The 16,640-nt window shown below is 49.8% G+C and overlaps 1 protein-coding gene across 6 annotated transcripts in view; it reads right to left on the reverse strand.

The window, feature by feature from the left end:
* Nucleotides 1-16,640, reverse strand: part of USP3 (ubiquitin specific peptidase 3) — a 1,719,287-nt gene that overhangs the window by 345,916 nt on the left and 1,356,731 nt on the right. The gene's annotated exons all lie outside the window — the stretch shown is intronic.

The following is a 16,640-nucleotide window of genomic DNA, read 5'->3' on the forward strand; positions in this document are numbered from 1 at the left end:
TAGAACTCAGAAGTGAGCCCATCCGGGCCAGGCGCCTTGTTTTTGGGAAGGGTCGATATCACCTGAACTATCTCCTCCAGGGTAAATGGGGCGTCTAATATTTCCTGGGTGTCTTGGGAGATAAGGGTCATAGGGATGCTCTCAAGGAGATCGTCCAGGTCTTGGGCAGAGTGTTCTGGTTGGGGACCATACAGATTGGCGTAGAAGCTAGTGAAAGTGTCTAGTATGGACTGATCTGACCAGTGCCTCACTCCACTGCCATCTATGATGCTGTCAATGCGGGTCCCACCAGTCTCAGCACGCACTAGTCTGGCCAGGGTTCTACCCGGTCTATCCCCTTCCCCATATCTGCGGGCCGCGACAGGGCGTGTGTGGTATTGTACCTCCCTCATAGCGTGTGACTCAAACTTTTCCAACTCTGATCTGATTGCAGCTAGGATCGTCGGGGACTGAGTGGTCAAATATTCCTGTTCTAGTGCTTTAAGTTTGGTTTCCGAGTTGGTTAAGGCCTGCCTTATAGCCTTCAGGACCCCAGCTTCTCTGGAGATGCACATCCCTCTAATATAAACCTTGAACGCCTCCCACCGAATACCTACGGGTGTATCGGTTGTGTTGTTGTTTTCAAAGAATGTAGTTATATCGGCTAGGATCTCCGCTTTAAAGACGATGTCTGATAGGGCGGTGGATTTGAAGCGCCAGTGGGGTCTTGGCGGCACTGCGTTACCGAGTTGAATCTGTAGGAGTACAGGGGAATGATCAGATAGCGTGCGTGCAAGAATCGTGACATCTGCGACCTTCCCAACCAGTCTGCCAGAGAGTAGAAACAGGTCTATTCTCGAGGAGCTGTCATGCACAGTGGAGTAGAAAGTGTAGTCCATGTCGTGGGGGTGAAGCGTCCTCCATACATCATGTAAATTGAGAGAATCCATATGTAGGAGGAGACGTTTGGTCGCTCGTGGTGTGGGTCTGCGACTGGTCGTCGTCCTGTCTAGTAAACTGTCCAGTGTTAGGTTCATGTCACCCCCCCATATTATGGGGACGTCTATGTATCTCATGAGTATGTCCGCCACTCCGTCAAAGAACTCGGGGGAGTCAATGTTGGGCGCGTATACGTTGACCAGTAAGCATTACTCATGGGCCAGGGTGCAATGCAGGATCACATATCTGCCTTCTGCGTCAATATGCGATGAGTGGAGAGTAAAGTGGATAGATTTGTGAATAAGAGTCAGGACCCCTCTAGCTTGGGTGGAGTATTGGGTGAAATATCTGTTGAGACCCCAGGTTTGTGCGATGTTCGCCGATAGGTGTTTAAGGGCGTGTGTTTCTTGTAGTAGGAGAACCTTGACCCCGTGTCGTTGTGCATAGGCCGCAATCCTACGAGCTTTCGTGAAATTTGTCAGGCCACGTACATTCCATGACATCATTTTAATCGCCATGTAGGCAGCCTACGGGTCATCCCAAGCAAAGGCACCCCCCTTGAGAAATGCCATGAGTGCTGCCATGCTGCCCCGCTGCCATCGTGTGTAGCCCGCCTCAACCCCCGTGCCATTTTGAGTGAAACCTACCCCAACTTTCCCACCCCCCACCCCCACCGCCCTGTCCCAACTAGCAGTGTGTGAATACCCACCCCAAAAGTGAACTATTGAATGCCATCCCCAACTTGGCAGTGTGTGAGAAAAAGCCCAACCGGGGCGAGGACACAAACATTTAAATTCTACAGGAATTGCAGCTGCAGTGGGGGCCACCGCTGCCGTTCCGCCCACCAGTTTTGATACGAATCTAGAATAAACAACATGATCAGAAGTTCGGCTAACATAAGTGAGGTTACAGGACAAGGATGCATGTATTAGCGGATATCAAGACTGACTCATAAGGAGAGGACAGTGACCAGATCTAGTCGTTGTCCATCGGGCCCTCAGGTGGTTCTGCCAGTGGAATCTGTGCCTCGATGAACTTTACAGCCTCGTCCGGGACCGTGAAAAAGTAGAGCTTGTTACGATGAGTGAATTTTAGGCGTGCGGGGAAAAGCATAGCATATTCAATCTTCCTATCGCGCAGCATTTTCTTCACCCCAGTGAATCTGCGTCTCTCCATTTGCACACCCACTGAAAAGTCCGGGAAGATCCTGATTACTTGTGAATCCATCCTTAATTCCCCCTTCTCCCTGGCCAGGCGGAGTATATGATCCCTGTCCTTGTAGCTGAGCAGTTTTGCTATGATAGGTCTGGGGAAGTCCCCTGGGCGCGGTCGAGGTGCCAGGGAGCGGTGAGCTCTTTCGACCGTGAAGAATGGTGAGAGCTCAGGGTCATCCAGGAGATCTCTGATGAGTTTTTCCACCGCTATTTCCATTCGCCCTTTGAGTGCAGTTTCGGGGACCCCAATTATGCGAATGTTATTTCTCCGCGACCTCGATTTGAGGTCATCGCATTTAGATTTGACCTGTTTCATGTCACGGACGAGTTCTGACACTGTGTTTTGCAGGACATGCACGTTGTCTTCAGTGGTGCTAGTCCTCTGCTCTACTTCCGTAATCCTAGTCCCGTGCTGGTCAAGCTTAGCCCTTAATGATGCCACATTTGCGTTAATATCATCAAGTTTTTCATGAAATGCTGCAAAGTTTTTAGCCATGGATTCCATCATAGTGGCCAGGTCTGGCTGCGGGGGGGCCGGGAGAAGGTCGCCCTCCTCCTGGGTTGTAGAAGATGATGCCTGGTCACCCCTGGGTGTTGCCCTGGCGAACTTGTCCATAGCCCCGGCTTTGCTGGTGGCCCGCGATCTGTTAGACATTCTTCTGGGGAAGAGTCAGGGCCAGCACGCCGATATAGATGGTGGAGGGGGCCTGGGTCGGTCCGCTCTGTGTTGAATCACGCCGAGGCCTCGCCACGGCCACCAACGCCGCAGGTGGAGAGAGCCAGGGGAGGACAGGCGAGCCCTGTGTGATTTGTGTCGCTAGGAGTATGCCCGGCCCGCAGGCAGAGTGTCCCCCCAGGGCTGAGTGGGTGAGACTGTCCACAGCTACGTGCGTTTAGATATTGGGATGCCTTCCCCCCTCTGGAGCCCCCCGGAACCAGCAGATCCGAGTGGGAGATACCCAGCACTTGAGTATGTGGGTTTTAATCAGACGTGGCGCCTCCAGGTGGCCATGAAAGTGATAGGATAATAAGACACGGCGAGTGGGCGCAGAGAGTTGGGGGGAAGCGGAGCAGGTTTATGTTTAGGCAGTCACCCTTGGGTCATATCTCGATACACTGAGCGCAATACCAGTAACGGGGTAGATGGAGAACCCCCAGCAGGGCGTAGAACGGTCGCCAGCACCCACCTTACAGCCTTTTGGGTGGCTAGACCCGTATGCTCCTCGGCGCAGGGCTGGGGCCACCGGGGCCGTGGAGCCGCAGTCGGCCAAGGGTTAATGATGCAGTCCACAACGCCGAGGGATGTGTGGCAGTTCGGCACAGGTGCACCCCAGGGGGGGGGCAGTGTAGCTTGCTCCTCGGTGGGGTAAGGGCGCCAATCCCTTTCACCGCAGCGGTCACCACAGGCCGGATATGTCGCTGTGTGGATGGTGGGTTTACAGGCCCATGAACGAGTATCCCGCCGCCTCTGAGCAGCTCAGGCAGCCCCCGATCTCCCGGCCCGGGGGGGCCGCGCCTACACGCGAGCAGGCGCCGGGGCCTCAGCCCAGTCCCCGGCTGCAGGAACGGGCCGGTACTCCACCCGGCTGGCAGCCGTCAGAGCAGCCGCGCCGAGGGGTTGATGATGCAGTCCACACCGTCGAGGGATGTGCGGCGGTCCAGCACAAGTGCACCCCAGGGGGGGGGGGCAGCCCAGCTTGCTCCTCGGCGGGGTAAGGGGGCCAATCCCGTTTACTGCCGCGGCCGCCACAGGCCGGGTATGTCGCTGTGCGGATGGTGGGTTCTCAGGCCCACGATCGAGTATCCCGCCTCCTCCCAGACCAGCTCAGGCAGCCCCCGATCTCCCGGCCCGGGGGGGCCGCACCTACACGCGAGCAGGCGCCGGGGCCTCAGCCCAGTCCCCGGCTGCAGGAACGGGCCGGTATTCCACCCGGCTGGCAGCCGTCAGAGCAGCCGCGCCGGGCAGGCCAGCCACACGTAGACGGCCGGGGGCGGCAGGTGTCACAGGGCGCCGCCTCGCCCGGCACATATGGGAGAGAGGGTCCAATCGAAGCAAGGGGGCCGCAGGCAGTCAGCCGATGATGGTGCCCTGGGCGCGGCAGCGGCCCGGCGGCCGACGCTGGAGCGGGCGGGAACGGGCCCGCGAGGAGGCCGGCCGTCACCGCCGGTCCAAGCACCCGATACTCCGGATTCCGGCTCCCATTTCACCCCAGACTTCGGGCACCAGGAGAGGAAAGCGTCCGCAGAAGAATCGTGGCAGTAGTGATAGGGGAAGATGAGGATTAGCGCCGATGCCAAGCAGATTCTGGTGGGCAAGAACGGAGCTCGCTAGCTAGGCAGCCATATTGCTTGGCTGCTCAACAGCGCCCCCCCGGAAGATTTATTTTTAACGTCTTTGAGCTATGAGACATAAATGGCGACCTGAGACGCTCTGGAAAGTAACCTCAACATCCCTGATAAGCCATATGTAACTTAGACTGGTATTGGCCTTTTGAATATGAGCATTTCTGTTAGGTAGTGTACATGTATCATGCAGCCTGAAATTATGGGTAAAAATTTACCAATCGTGTTCTCCCCTTGCACTATCAACTAGAACAGACAGAAACAGGCAGTTATCAAAAGGTAGGAAAATCTAAAATGCACATTTACTATTAAAATATAAGCAGTCAACTGGTGAGAATTGCATAGGCAGCAAGCAGTTCACATGGGGCTGCATGCTGCTCGGAGAGACAGAACCTGACCCCATTCTGATATATTGCTAACTGATGCCCGTGCACCGCACGCAAATCCAAACACATGCACCGTGCTCCCCGTTCTAGTCTCACGGACCCGCAAAAGGAAATCAAGCAAAGGGAACCATACTTCTAGCTTCTTCTGTTGTCATTAGCATGATGGCCTCTTTGCTGATGATAAACGCTTCATTTGTACTGCCAGTGTTAACAATGGTGCTCAGTTTAAAACTTCGACCCGAAGAAGCGTGTCTTCCAATGTGACACTTCCAACAGTGTAGCGCCCACAGCTTAGTGCAATGTCGCCCAGACGCTAGAAAGGTCACTGTAAGACAACGCCTTGGGTTTTCTTGCCATCCTTATTCTTTTCCATTGACAATATTCTAGGATAGGCCAACAAGTAAAAATACAAACACTGCGTTGGATAATAAAAAAAATAAAAGCTGTCTTAAATCCGCTCTTTAACCTTCAAGACGTGACTTGCGAAGTCGCATGCAAATGTTCCGTACTTACTGTCTGACTAAGGTTACTGCAAATTGGACCCATGGCGCCCGTAAGGGTGCCGATATACCATTTGTTGACACTGGTATGCCGCAACCCTATTGTTAGGCAAGATTGTATGCAGTACCCATTGGGTGTACTACAACAACCCTGACCTCCTGGCAATAGGAACCCAATGTTAGGCAAAGTTTGTATGCAGTACTCTTGGGGACCACTACACACAACTAGGACTACAGGTGTAAGTAAACCACCATTTGGTATAAGTCTGTACTACACAGATTTGGTAGCGTTGCTGAGCAGCCAGGCTTATCTCAAGAGGGGAATGTGAGCTGTAATGATGTTACACAGAGGTCTACAATCACAAGTATTCAAATAGACTCTTACACTCAAGGTTTCTTGATAAAACACTTATTAATTTATTTCACAGTCAGTTGTAAAACATTCAATAGAAGGAGGCAATATATATATCAAACACAATATGTAACGCTCACCTGGTATCCACAGGGATGTCACTCAGCCTGTTCTGACCTCTTACGACCTCGAACCCTTTCCTGGAGTCTACTCGACTGGAGACTGGGCCTTGTTTTCTTCGAAAGTGGGCTCTCTGTCCTGCTTTCAGCGCAGGGGCGCGTTGATTGATGCAGGCTCGTTGCTGCCTAGTTACTTCACTGGCAAGAGTCCGACAGGTAAGTATAATGAGTCTTTTGAACAGTTCTCTAACTTCGTTCCTTTCCTTCCTTAGATGATGGCCGGCATCCGGGGATGGCGACATGCTGCTGAGACGAGTAGCGCTGAAGGTGAGTGAGAGCGCGATGCGCGATGCAACCCTTTCGTATTTGTATTGAACTGAGTTATTTTTCTGTGTCTTTTAGGTGCTGCGACGATTTCAGCGTGGATGCCGGTTATGAAGAAGAAATGCGGTAAGTGCGGTATGCAGCGCCTCTAGATGTTTCCACGCTAACCTGGAGTGTCTTTTCCCCTCTTGCAGATGGATGAGAAGTTCCGGAGACAGAGTTCCCTCAGAGCGGCAGGAATTCAGGTAAGCGTTTGAAGCTCATACAGTCTTTAAAAATAAGCAAAGATTTGCTGAATGCTTACTAATGCCTTTTTTCTGTTCTTTTCCCTTTTCCTTAGGAAGCGGCGTGCCAGGATGGGAATGACACCGCGAAGATGACCGCAGAACAGAAGCAGCGATGAATGATGGGCAGAAGCCCCGCAAGGTAAGGCTGTTCCTATCAGTGTTCTTGTTCTTGCAGAAGCTGAGCACAGAAGAAAGATGCAGGCCTACTGGAGACCGATCCGAACCCAGTGAGTGTCACGCTGCAGGTGCAGAAAACAAAGCATGTTTCTCAGCCTGGGCGTGGCTTAAATAGTCTCTGGGTATCCCAGGTGTCTCTGGGCTGAACCACACCAAAAAGACTAGACTGCACATGCAGTTCTGGGAACCGAAATATGTCGGGGCATCCATCTTGTCCCCATCAATGCACTACAAGTCCAATCCCCAATGTTATCCTATGGGAGTGAGTGAGTCTGGTGCCACAAGCGCCAAGTCTGACTCCAAGTGGGTGTTTGGAGGGACGGAGAGGCCCTTGAGGGCCATGTAGGTGATCGTGGCCTGGCTCCAGCCTGATATCTTGGAGGGCTGGGGACATGAGGGGCAGGAATCATGACAAATATACTTCAGTACTTTACACTAAGTTTCTGAGGCATTTAGACTACTTTGAAGTAGGAGCAAAAAGGCATAGGATAACAAAAAGAAGATCACAATTATTCTTAGACAGTGCTAATGTTTTGAGTTCACCAGAGGAGTCAATTCAATGCAATAGGTTAGGCCAAAGTCAATGGGCTAAAGTCTTGTATAGGATAAAGCAGTTCTGGTAGTTAAACGGAAAAGTATTTGCCAAAGTTCTCAGAAGTAGTTTGCAAAAGAAAGAATCATATGTTGGGTCACAAGCTCATTAGGCATGCAAGTTGGGAACGTTTCAAGCACTTTTGCCATGAGAGGCAAGTACTCTCAGTCTTATTTCACAGTACCTTAGAATGAAGAAAAAGATGCAGCTGAAGACCTCTGTTCTTGGCAGTTCCTGCAGATCTCACTGTTCCTGAGCCTCAGTCGTGGAGACAAGAGGGAGGATGTTGGGGGACTCCTGCACTGCACTAGGACTAGTCAAAAAAAGCTGGCAACTGGAAAATATTCGATTGCGGTAGCTATAGTCAAGCACACAAACTGGTGTCCATCTCCCTGGTTATTCGGTTTCCTGCAGCACGCTGAGGAAAATACAACCAGCTCTGAGATTGGTATCCAGGTGGCTTAGTGTTGAGTTGCTTGGTCCTACCAACTCAATGCGAGAAGTTGTCCTTGCAGGGGCTTTTCTGTCGGTGTGAGCTTGGCGATTCAGACTTGCAGCAGGGCTTCACCGGGCAAACCAACGGTCCAAAGCTCGTCTTAGGTTCTTTTGTTCCAAGTGGTCGACTGTGCCTTCCAAGCCAAGAAACTCACCTTTTATTCAGTTCTCTCCCATTCATTCCAGCCTAGCGGTCACTAACCCAGCAGGGTGGCTGTCGTTGCCGGACAGTCAGCCAGCCAATCACGCCAGAGTGCATTTGGGTCTCCTAGGAGACTAAGCACAAGGAGTTTCGGGGCCCCTCCCTCACTTCCTGCCCACCCCAGACACTTGGGCGCCAGAGGCGTCTTCAGTCCTGAAGCTTGCCTAAGGCGAAGGAACAAAGGGACCAAACCTGGTTTGGTGCGCAGAGAACTTGTAGAAGGACCTTTCCAAAAAGAAATGGCGAAAAAAGAAGACCGGGACCTGTTTAAACAAAGGGGGCTCAGACCCCATCTTGAAAAACATGGCTTCCGCGATTTAACGCTACCGGGGTTCGCGGTCGGGAAAAATCATGGTAATTTGTTGTAAAACCACTGCCACCAGCCATTTTGAGAGGAAAGGGTAGCATTTGACTGCTACATGAGTTTATAGACACGGGGGATACTAAGTAACCCTCCAGCACTCTATTGTAAGATAGGGTGCGCTGGGTCTAGAAATTAATTTAAAAAGACTAGTAAAGTCAATTTCACTTTACTTTCTCTAGGAAACAGTAGTTTATCCCAGAGCAGGTATTTAAACCTTAGGACAGCCTAAAAGGCTTCCCTGCGTCACTGCACCGAGGTTGCTGCGTGACACAAATGAAAAGATGATGCCTATGGAGTTGTTTAGACTCCATAACCAACTCAAACACAAGAGTAAAACACACATCAAAATACATGAGAGAGGCGCTCACACTCTCTCCAGGTAAAAAACTCAAGTCCTCAAAATCCAGCAAAGTTGCTGGGGGTCTCTAGGGTGAAGGGAATTAGAACATGTATGAGAATTCTCCCTAACACCCAAACTTTGGTGTAAATCAGTACTGCACAGGTTGGTAGCGTGTTGAGCAGCCAGGCTCATCTCAAGAGGGGTCAATGTGAGGTGTAGGGAGTTACACAGAGATTCACAATGACACGTATTCAAATAAACTTTTACTTACACACAAGGTTTCTTGATTAAACAATTATTAATCAAACAGTCAGAGTAAGTCTTCTTCAGAAGGGACAATATAACAGTAACACTCAAATACAATTCAAAAATACACTCTCTTAAGATATCTAAATCAGAAAGTACCCATTTGGGATGGCCACAGACACTACCTACACCCTCAGGTGACTTCAATAGTTAGGGTGCTGGGGACATTAATATATCACTGTTGCATTTAGAATCAGATTTAGGAATATGTCAAAGGAAAAAGGTTATTAGAACAAAACAAGAGATCACACAAATATTCTGAAGCAGGTAAGTACTTTTGGTAACCACCAATGCAAAATTAGTTAATCCCTTCCTGGAAGGAAGACAACACCTGAGCAGAGGAGAGAAGGGTAATTCAGGGAGCCAGGCCAGACAATGTTAAGTTAGCAAAAGTCAGGGTCTTTGTATACTTCAGCCATGAAGCATGGCTTCAAAGTGCTTCACACGTGGCACCATCCCCCTGCCACCCTGGCTAAGATGTTTGAGGGTGTATCCCCGCTATGCCCCAGAAGGTTCTCGCAGCGCAGCACCTGGTTCCATCTGTGGTGGGAATGTCCGGTCATTCAGGTGTATTGGGCTCAGCTGCTTCGTTGGACCAGGGACATAGTGGGTGTGGCCCCTTCCCTCCTTCCCATGGAGATTCTCTTGAGTACCCCCATGCCGGACACTTGGCAGTGTGCTTTTCCAAGGGTAGTTGAGGCAATGCTGAGGACGGGAAGGCTCTCTCTCGCTCAAAATTGGAAAGGTTTCTCTACTCCCTCCAAGATGGAGTGGCTTGTTAAGCTGTGGTCCATCTTCACGTACGAAAAGTTGTCGGCTATAGCCAACGATGTAATCTCTTCATTTGTTTAGGATTGATCAGCTGATCTCCTAAATGATGACTGTGCGGCTATGAGACTGTAAAGCCGGTGTGTTGCTGGAATCCTGGGGCTCCCTTGTGTCCTTTACTGTCGGTTCATCTGTTTTCCTGGTGCCTTGGTGGTTGTCTTGACCCCACTATGTCAGTCACTGTGATCCTGTCTTTTTCTGTGTCCTGTTCAGTGCCTTTGTGCTACATACCCATAGCATGGTTAGTCCTGGCATAGTTATGTGCGGGTGGGTGGGATGGATGGGGGGCAATATTTTCTTGTGCTCTTGTGCTGATGTTTCATATTGATGTAACCGGGGGTTACCTGGTGTTCTCTGTGTTTGTTGAAATGCTTAATAAAAACAAAGTTTAAAAAATAAAAGTTAGCAAAAGTCAAGGTGAACTGAAGCACTTCTTGCAGGTAAGTAAAAGTATTGCACAATGTTTTAGAAGTCTTTGTAGAATAAGAAGAAATTCAAAGTAGGGCCACCAGCTGATTAGGCTTGTGAAGTAGAGAAGCTATCAGCAACTCTAGAGAGGCAACCAAACAAGTCTCCAACGAGGACAAGGAAGGTGGCACAACAAGAGGCAAGTTCGCTCAGACTTTACAGTACCTTTAGGTTGAAGAAAAGTGCAGCAGATTACTTCTCTTCCTGTGCAGCTCTGCAGATCCTAGTGTTCCTGGTCCTCAGGGGTGGGGACAAGAGGAAGGAGTTCTGGGGATTCCTGCACTGCAATGGGATGGTCACCGCTTGCAACCGGCAATCTTCAAACAAGTGGCACTTCGGTTGTTTCAGATCCTCGCAATCTACCGCAAATAGCAACACCGTGGTTCCTGGCTGTCGAGATGGACTTTCCTTGCATCGGGGGTCCCACACTCTGTTGAGGGGGCACAGACTCTGTCAGTACTGCTTCCTGGGAGTCCGGAGGATCTTCCTGGAGCTCTTAGCCAGCTTAAAAGCAACGCACACAATCTGGTGTTCCTCTCCCTGGCTATTCGGTTTCAGCAGCGACTGCAGTGGAAATTCAACCAGCTCCGAGAGGATATCCAGGTGGCTTACTTTGGAGTTGTTTGTTCCCACCAACTCAAAGGGAGAAGTCGTCCTTGCAGGGGCTTCTCTGTCGATACGAATTTGGAGTTTCAGCACAGCAGCAGGGCTTCACCGGGCAAACCAACGGTCCAGGAGTTGCAGCAGGCGTCCTCATCAAGCTCTTCTTCTGATTCCTTCGTCAAGTGGTCGACTCTGCCTTCCAGGCCAAAAAGCCTTGCCTTTTATGCAGATTCCTCCCGTTCATTCTAGCCTAGCTGTCAGTCACCCAGCAGGGTGGCTGTCTTTGCCGGACAGCCAGCCGGTTAATCACCTAACAGTGCATTCCTGTCTCCTCGGAGACTAAGCACAGTGAGTTTCGGGCACCTCCCTCACTTGCTGCCCCTGTCAGACACCCTGGAGCCAGAGGCGTGAATCCTGCCAAAGGGAAAATGAACAAAAGGGACCAAACCTGGTTTGGCGCACAGAGTAAATCTCAAGAAGGACTTTTCCACAAAGAAATGGCGAAAAAAAAGAAGACCGGGCCATTTTGACAAAAATTTCACCCTTGGGTGCTTTACTGCAGCTGTAAATGCAGCCCGTGGTAAATGCAAACCACAGTAGTTAAAAGTAAACCACTGCCACCAGCCGTTCATTGAGGAAAGCGTAACATAAAATTGTTACATGAGAAGCGAGACAAAGGGGATACTAAGTAACCCCTCCAGCACCCTATTGTAAGATAGTGTGTGCTGGGTCTAGAGAGTTACAAGTGTAAGTAAAGTCAATTTCACTTTACACCTCTTGGAAACAGTAGTTTATCCAAGATAGGGTATTTAAACCGTTGGGAAATCTGAAAGACTTCCCTCGGCCACTGCACTGAAGGTGCTGTATGACACAATGTAAAAGATGATGCCTAACTCCACAACCAAAAGAAAAACAGAGTTCAAAATCACATTAAAATACATGAGTGGGGAAAAAAGGGTCTCACTCTCTCCAGGTTAAACATTCAAGTCCTCAAAATCCAGCAAAGTTGCTGGGGGTCTCTGAGGTAGAGAGGAATTAGCAAATTTCTGAGAATACTCCCCAACACCCAGGCTAAAGGTTAGTAGAGGCACTCGGCAGAGAGAAGGGGGAAACAAATCAACAAGTCACTGATAGGTGGTGGAGTGCTCACAATTTTAATTTGTCCCGTATCTGGTGTGAGCAGCTATGATTCCGGTGCAATGCCGTTTGGTGAATTCAGGTACTTGTAGTACTACATTTATAAATCAAAACTTACAAGTACCTGAATGTACTATTTGTGCATTACACTTGACAAGTTGAGGGCTCAAAACATATTTCCAGGATACGAGATTGGTTGGGCCCCAGTGAGCATCCCAGATGAGCTCAGTGCAGGGTCTTGTAAGTATCCCCTTTCCAGATCCAAGGTCAAACACTGACTGACAGAGTGTGTTCTGATAAGAGCGGTTGGCGTTGCCTCGTGGGCTGAATGTTTATAACCTTGCAGGAAGCTTGAAGGGGTGTTTATGTGGGAATGTACAGGACGGGTGGAAACTACCCGTCGTCCTGTGCTGCTGCCTCTTGTTCAGTCTCCTCAAGGCCCCGACTGGCACGCCTCCCGTTATTGGATCCCAGAGCCCCATACACGCTCCCGGATTCGCACCAGTTCCTCTGTGGCCCAGGGGGAGTCAAAATTACGCCAACATTTGGTGCGAGTGAACGGGCAAGAGGGTTGCTGAAGCAGGGTGCTGCCATTCAGGTGGACACAGGAGCGGATGATTTTTATCTTGTATTCTGTACAGCAGCGCAGACTCATGAACGTCATGCGCGTGCCAGGGAGGGCGCTTGACTCGAAAACAGATCACTCTGCATCAGACTAAACATAGCCCAACTGTAGTTTAAGTGCCTAAAAGCACTGGTGCATACAAATTAAAATAATAGGCGGCATATAATCAAGTGCAGTCATCTTGCTCCTACTTCGGAGCCTGCACAGCTCCCCAGCAACAGCAGCACGCTGGCAGACGTGAACAAAAGGATCAAGGCCCAGATGGTGCTTTGGCCATTTCATCATCACGCACTGCATGTGGCCATACTGCTCCTGAACTCCCCTTTTATTTATTTTTTACATTTACAGTACCAATGTTTTAGCGATAAGTAAGGTGGCTAACACCACCAAAAAAGATGGGTGTCCCTGTTAGGCAGAATCACCTGCAGTACCTTTTGGGAACACTACAGGCAATTAAGACTACAAGTGTAAGCACAATTTCACCTTTGGTACAAGCCTGTACTACACAGTAAAGTGGTATTGATGGCTGAGCAGCCAGACTTATCTCAAGAGTTTAAGTGAGCAGTAGAACAAGTTACACAAAGGACCAACTAATACAGTGATTCAAACAAACACTCACTCAAGGTTTCTTGGTAAAAGAATATACATTTATTTACTCAGTCGGTTTGAAAACATTACACTAGCATAAGCAGCTCAATATCACACACTAATAAACCAAAAAATACAACCGGTAAGCAAATGAACAAGTTTAGCTCCCCTGAAGTGGGAGCAAAATGGCACTTCAGACCCTTAATAAAGGGGTAAAAGACAAGGTTATAAGAACAGACACCCAAAACACATTCATAGGCAGGGCAAAGGGTTTCAGTTAGCTACAACCAGCAATTCTTCTCAATAGGCCTGGGCCAAAGCCACTGGTTCAGAGTCTTTGTATAGCATAGCACAGTTCTGGTAGATAACGGTTAAGTCTTTGCCACAGAATTTAGAAGAGTTTGGCTAGGCAAACCGTTTGATTAATGTTTGGGGAAGGACAAGCCTTCAAAGTTGAGAAAGTTTCCACGAACTCTCGCAATGGTCGAAAAGATTTCTGGACAGCGTTTGCACAGTACCTTGGTACTGAAGAAGAGCTGTAGCTGAGGTAGTTGTTCCTGGCAGTTCAAACAGATCTCGCAGTTCCTGAGCTTCAGTCGTGGGGACAAGAACGAGGCCGTCGGGAGGTTCCTGCACTGCCCAGGGATGAGGCCAAAAGCTTAGGAAACGTCGGTTTAATGTGCGAGTGTCTTAAAGTACACAAGCTGGTTTCCTTCCCTCTGGCTATCCGGTTTTCAACAGCACTCTAATGAAAATTCAACCAGATGGGGACGGTGTCCAAGTGTTTGGCTCCCATCAAACTCAAGGGAAGAAGTTAACCTTGAAAGGCTTCTCTGTCGATTGTAGTTTCAGGCAATTCGGACCTGCAGCAGGGCTTCACCGGTCGTCCAGGAGTTGCAGCAGTCCTCTTCCTTCAGCTCGTCTTCGGTTCTTTCGTTCCAGTGGTCGACTCGGCTTTCCAAGTCCCAGAGACCTACTTTTAACAGATCCACTGTGACTGGCTTTCACTCACACAGCAGGGTGGCTGTCCTTGCCGGACAGCCAGCCGGCCAATCACGCCAGAGTGCATTCAGGTCTCCTAGGAGACTAAGCACAGGGAGTTTCGGGCACCTCCCTCACATCCTGTCCACCCAAGATACTCGGGCGCCAGAGGAGGGCTTCAGCACTGAAGCTTGCCAAAGGCCAACGAACAAAGGGACCAAACCTGGTTTGCCGCGCAGAGACAAACACAAGAAGGACCTTTCCTAAAAGAAATTGTGAAAAAAGATGACCAGAGTCTGTTTTTGCAGATAGGTCTTGGGCGCCATACTGAAAAACATGGCTGAACCGATTTTTAGCTACCGTTGTTAGCGGTCAGGAAACATCACAGTAGTTGATCTAAACCACTGCCACTGGCCATTTAAAGTAGGAAAAGGTAACATTCGACAGTTACATGAGTGTTTTGACTCAGGGGAAGCTAGGCAACCCCTCCAGCACTCTTATAGGAAGATAGTGTGTGCTGGGTCAGTAAATCTAAAGACCAGTAAAGCCAATTTTACTTTACATGCTCTGGGAGACGGTAGTCAGTCTCAGAGAAGGTATTTAAACCTGGGGAATTCTGAAAGACATCCCTGTGTCACTGCGCTGAAGGTGCTTTGTGACACACAGAAAAAAATTATGCCTATGGAGTTGTTTTGAAACTCCATAACCAAAGAACACAAAAGTAAAACACACACAAAATACATGAGAGGGGGAAAAAAAAAAGGCTCACTCTGTTAGGCTCACCTGACTCCCACAGAGGCGCCGGTCTGATCTGGGCTGCTGCGGCCTCCTCCAGCGTAATGCGTAGGGCCGAGGTGTGTCGTTTGTCTGGCCTGTAGGAGTACTCTTCTGTGAATGGAGAAAGGGGAATTAACCACCCGTGGAGTTGAGCGTAATTTCCCCCACCCCCGTTGTTGTCCCCACTGACCACCTCCGATGTCCCCTCCAAAGTCTCACCTTATGTTTTGAAAGCGCGAGCTCTCCATCCTGCTTCGAGCGCAGGGGCGTGTGATGGACCTGTTGCTCCACTGGTCAAAGGAATTGGTGAGTTCCAGGGCTATATTGACTCTCCCAGCAAGACGCCGTAAGTATGCAGTTCGTAAGAGTTCAAATGCCTGACCATCACTCCTATCCAATCCCGTAATCTGTGGTCTTTTCCTTTATTCAGGTGCTGAGAGAAAACCAGAATCGAGGAGTTATACCTCCGGCGGTAAAATCAGGTAAGTCTATGGCGGGAGGTGGCTCCCCTTGATTGTCCTTTTGATTCACCCTGTTGTGCTTTTGTTTCCCCTTAGGGGCCGGGGTACGGCGATGGTGCAGTGGGAGCTGCGCTGAGGTGAGGAATGGTTCCCCCGGTGGTAAATCAGGTAAGTCTTAGGGTGGTAACCAGTATTACTCTATATGTTCCCTTGGTTCACCTTATTGTCTTTATCTTCCCCCAGGTGCCGGAATGCAGCGGAACATGCAGGAGGCTGCGGTGAAACGTGAAGATGCTGCGAGGAACAGTGAGTGCAGCGCGGCGCTGCTGCTGGCATTAAAAATGAAGTCTTTCCTTTGGTTCGACGATGCGATGGCTCTGGAATCAGGTAAGAAGCTGGTAAATGTCCTAGTTCTAACCTTTCTCCTTATTTCCTTTGTTTCTAGGTGCTCCGGGTTCGAGGCGGGCGTGGCTGAAGTCTGGATGCTGCTGCAGGCATGGTGAGCGTTACGCTGCTGGATGCAGAATAACGCGAAGCGTGTGCTGCTCTTCGGGCGTGGTTTAATAGCCTCCAAAGTAGGTCCAGGTAAGTATTCCTCTGCTGCCACACCCGAGTGGCAAAGAGTCCCTAGGTAAAGTAGTCCCTTCTAGGCCTCTTGAGGGCTTGGATCTCTTGCAGCATGGCCTGCATCAGGTAAATCCAGGTATGTTTTCCCCCTTATGAGCCTAGCGCCAAAGGCACCAGGACTGTGTCCAGATGGCCCCTAACAGGGGTCGCTGGGCCCTGCCCCGGGAACGTGATGCCTACTCCCGGGGCTGCTGGACCTGGTCTGGTTCCCCGGGGGTAGGCATCATGACACTCTTCCCAGGTAAAAAAAAACAAATCAAAACCTAGAAATCCAGCAAAGTTGCTGGGGGTCTCAAAAGGTAAGGGAAATTAGACCATGTAGAGAATTCTCCCTAACAGTCCCTTCTAGCAAATGATTGTGATTGCAAAACCCATAAATCTTTAAGATAATTGTCTGCGAAGTACAAAGTCCTAAACTGCAACTCTGGCTTAATTTCTTGCTTTTTCCTGCCTGACATACAAACCATCTTCCCAGGTGTGTCAGTTAGGGTAAAAGTCCTTAATTGTCTCTCACAGCAAGTCCTCTTCATGTCTTATTTTTCCCCTCATGGTTTAACGTCTTTTTTCCACAGTGAGTCTGCATGCACAGCTTCACTTTTGGCATTACTCAATGTATGTCTTCCTGG

This window comes from Ambystoma mexicanum, chromosome 11 (assembly GCF_040938575.1).
Source record: "Ambystoma mexicanum isolate Mex_15411 chromosome 11, UKY_AmexF1_1, whole genome shotgun sequence".
In the NCBI taxonomy this organism is placed as follows: Eukaryota; Metazoa; Chordata; class Amphibia; order Caudata; family Ambystomatidae; genus Ambystoma; species Ambystoma mexicanum.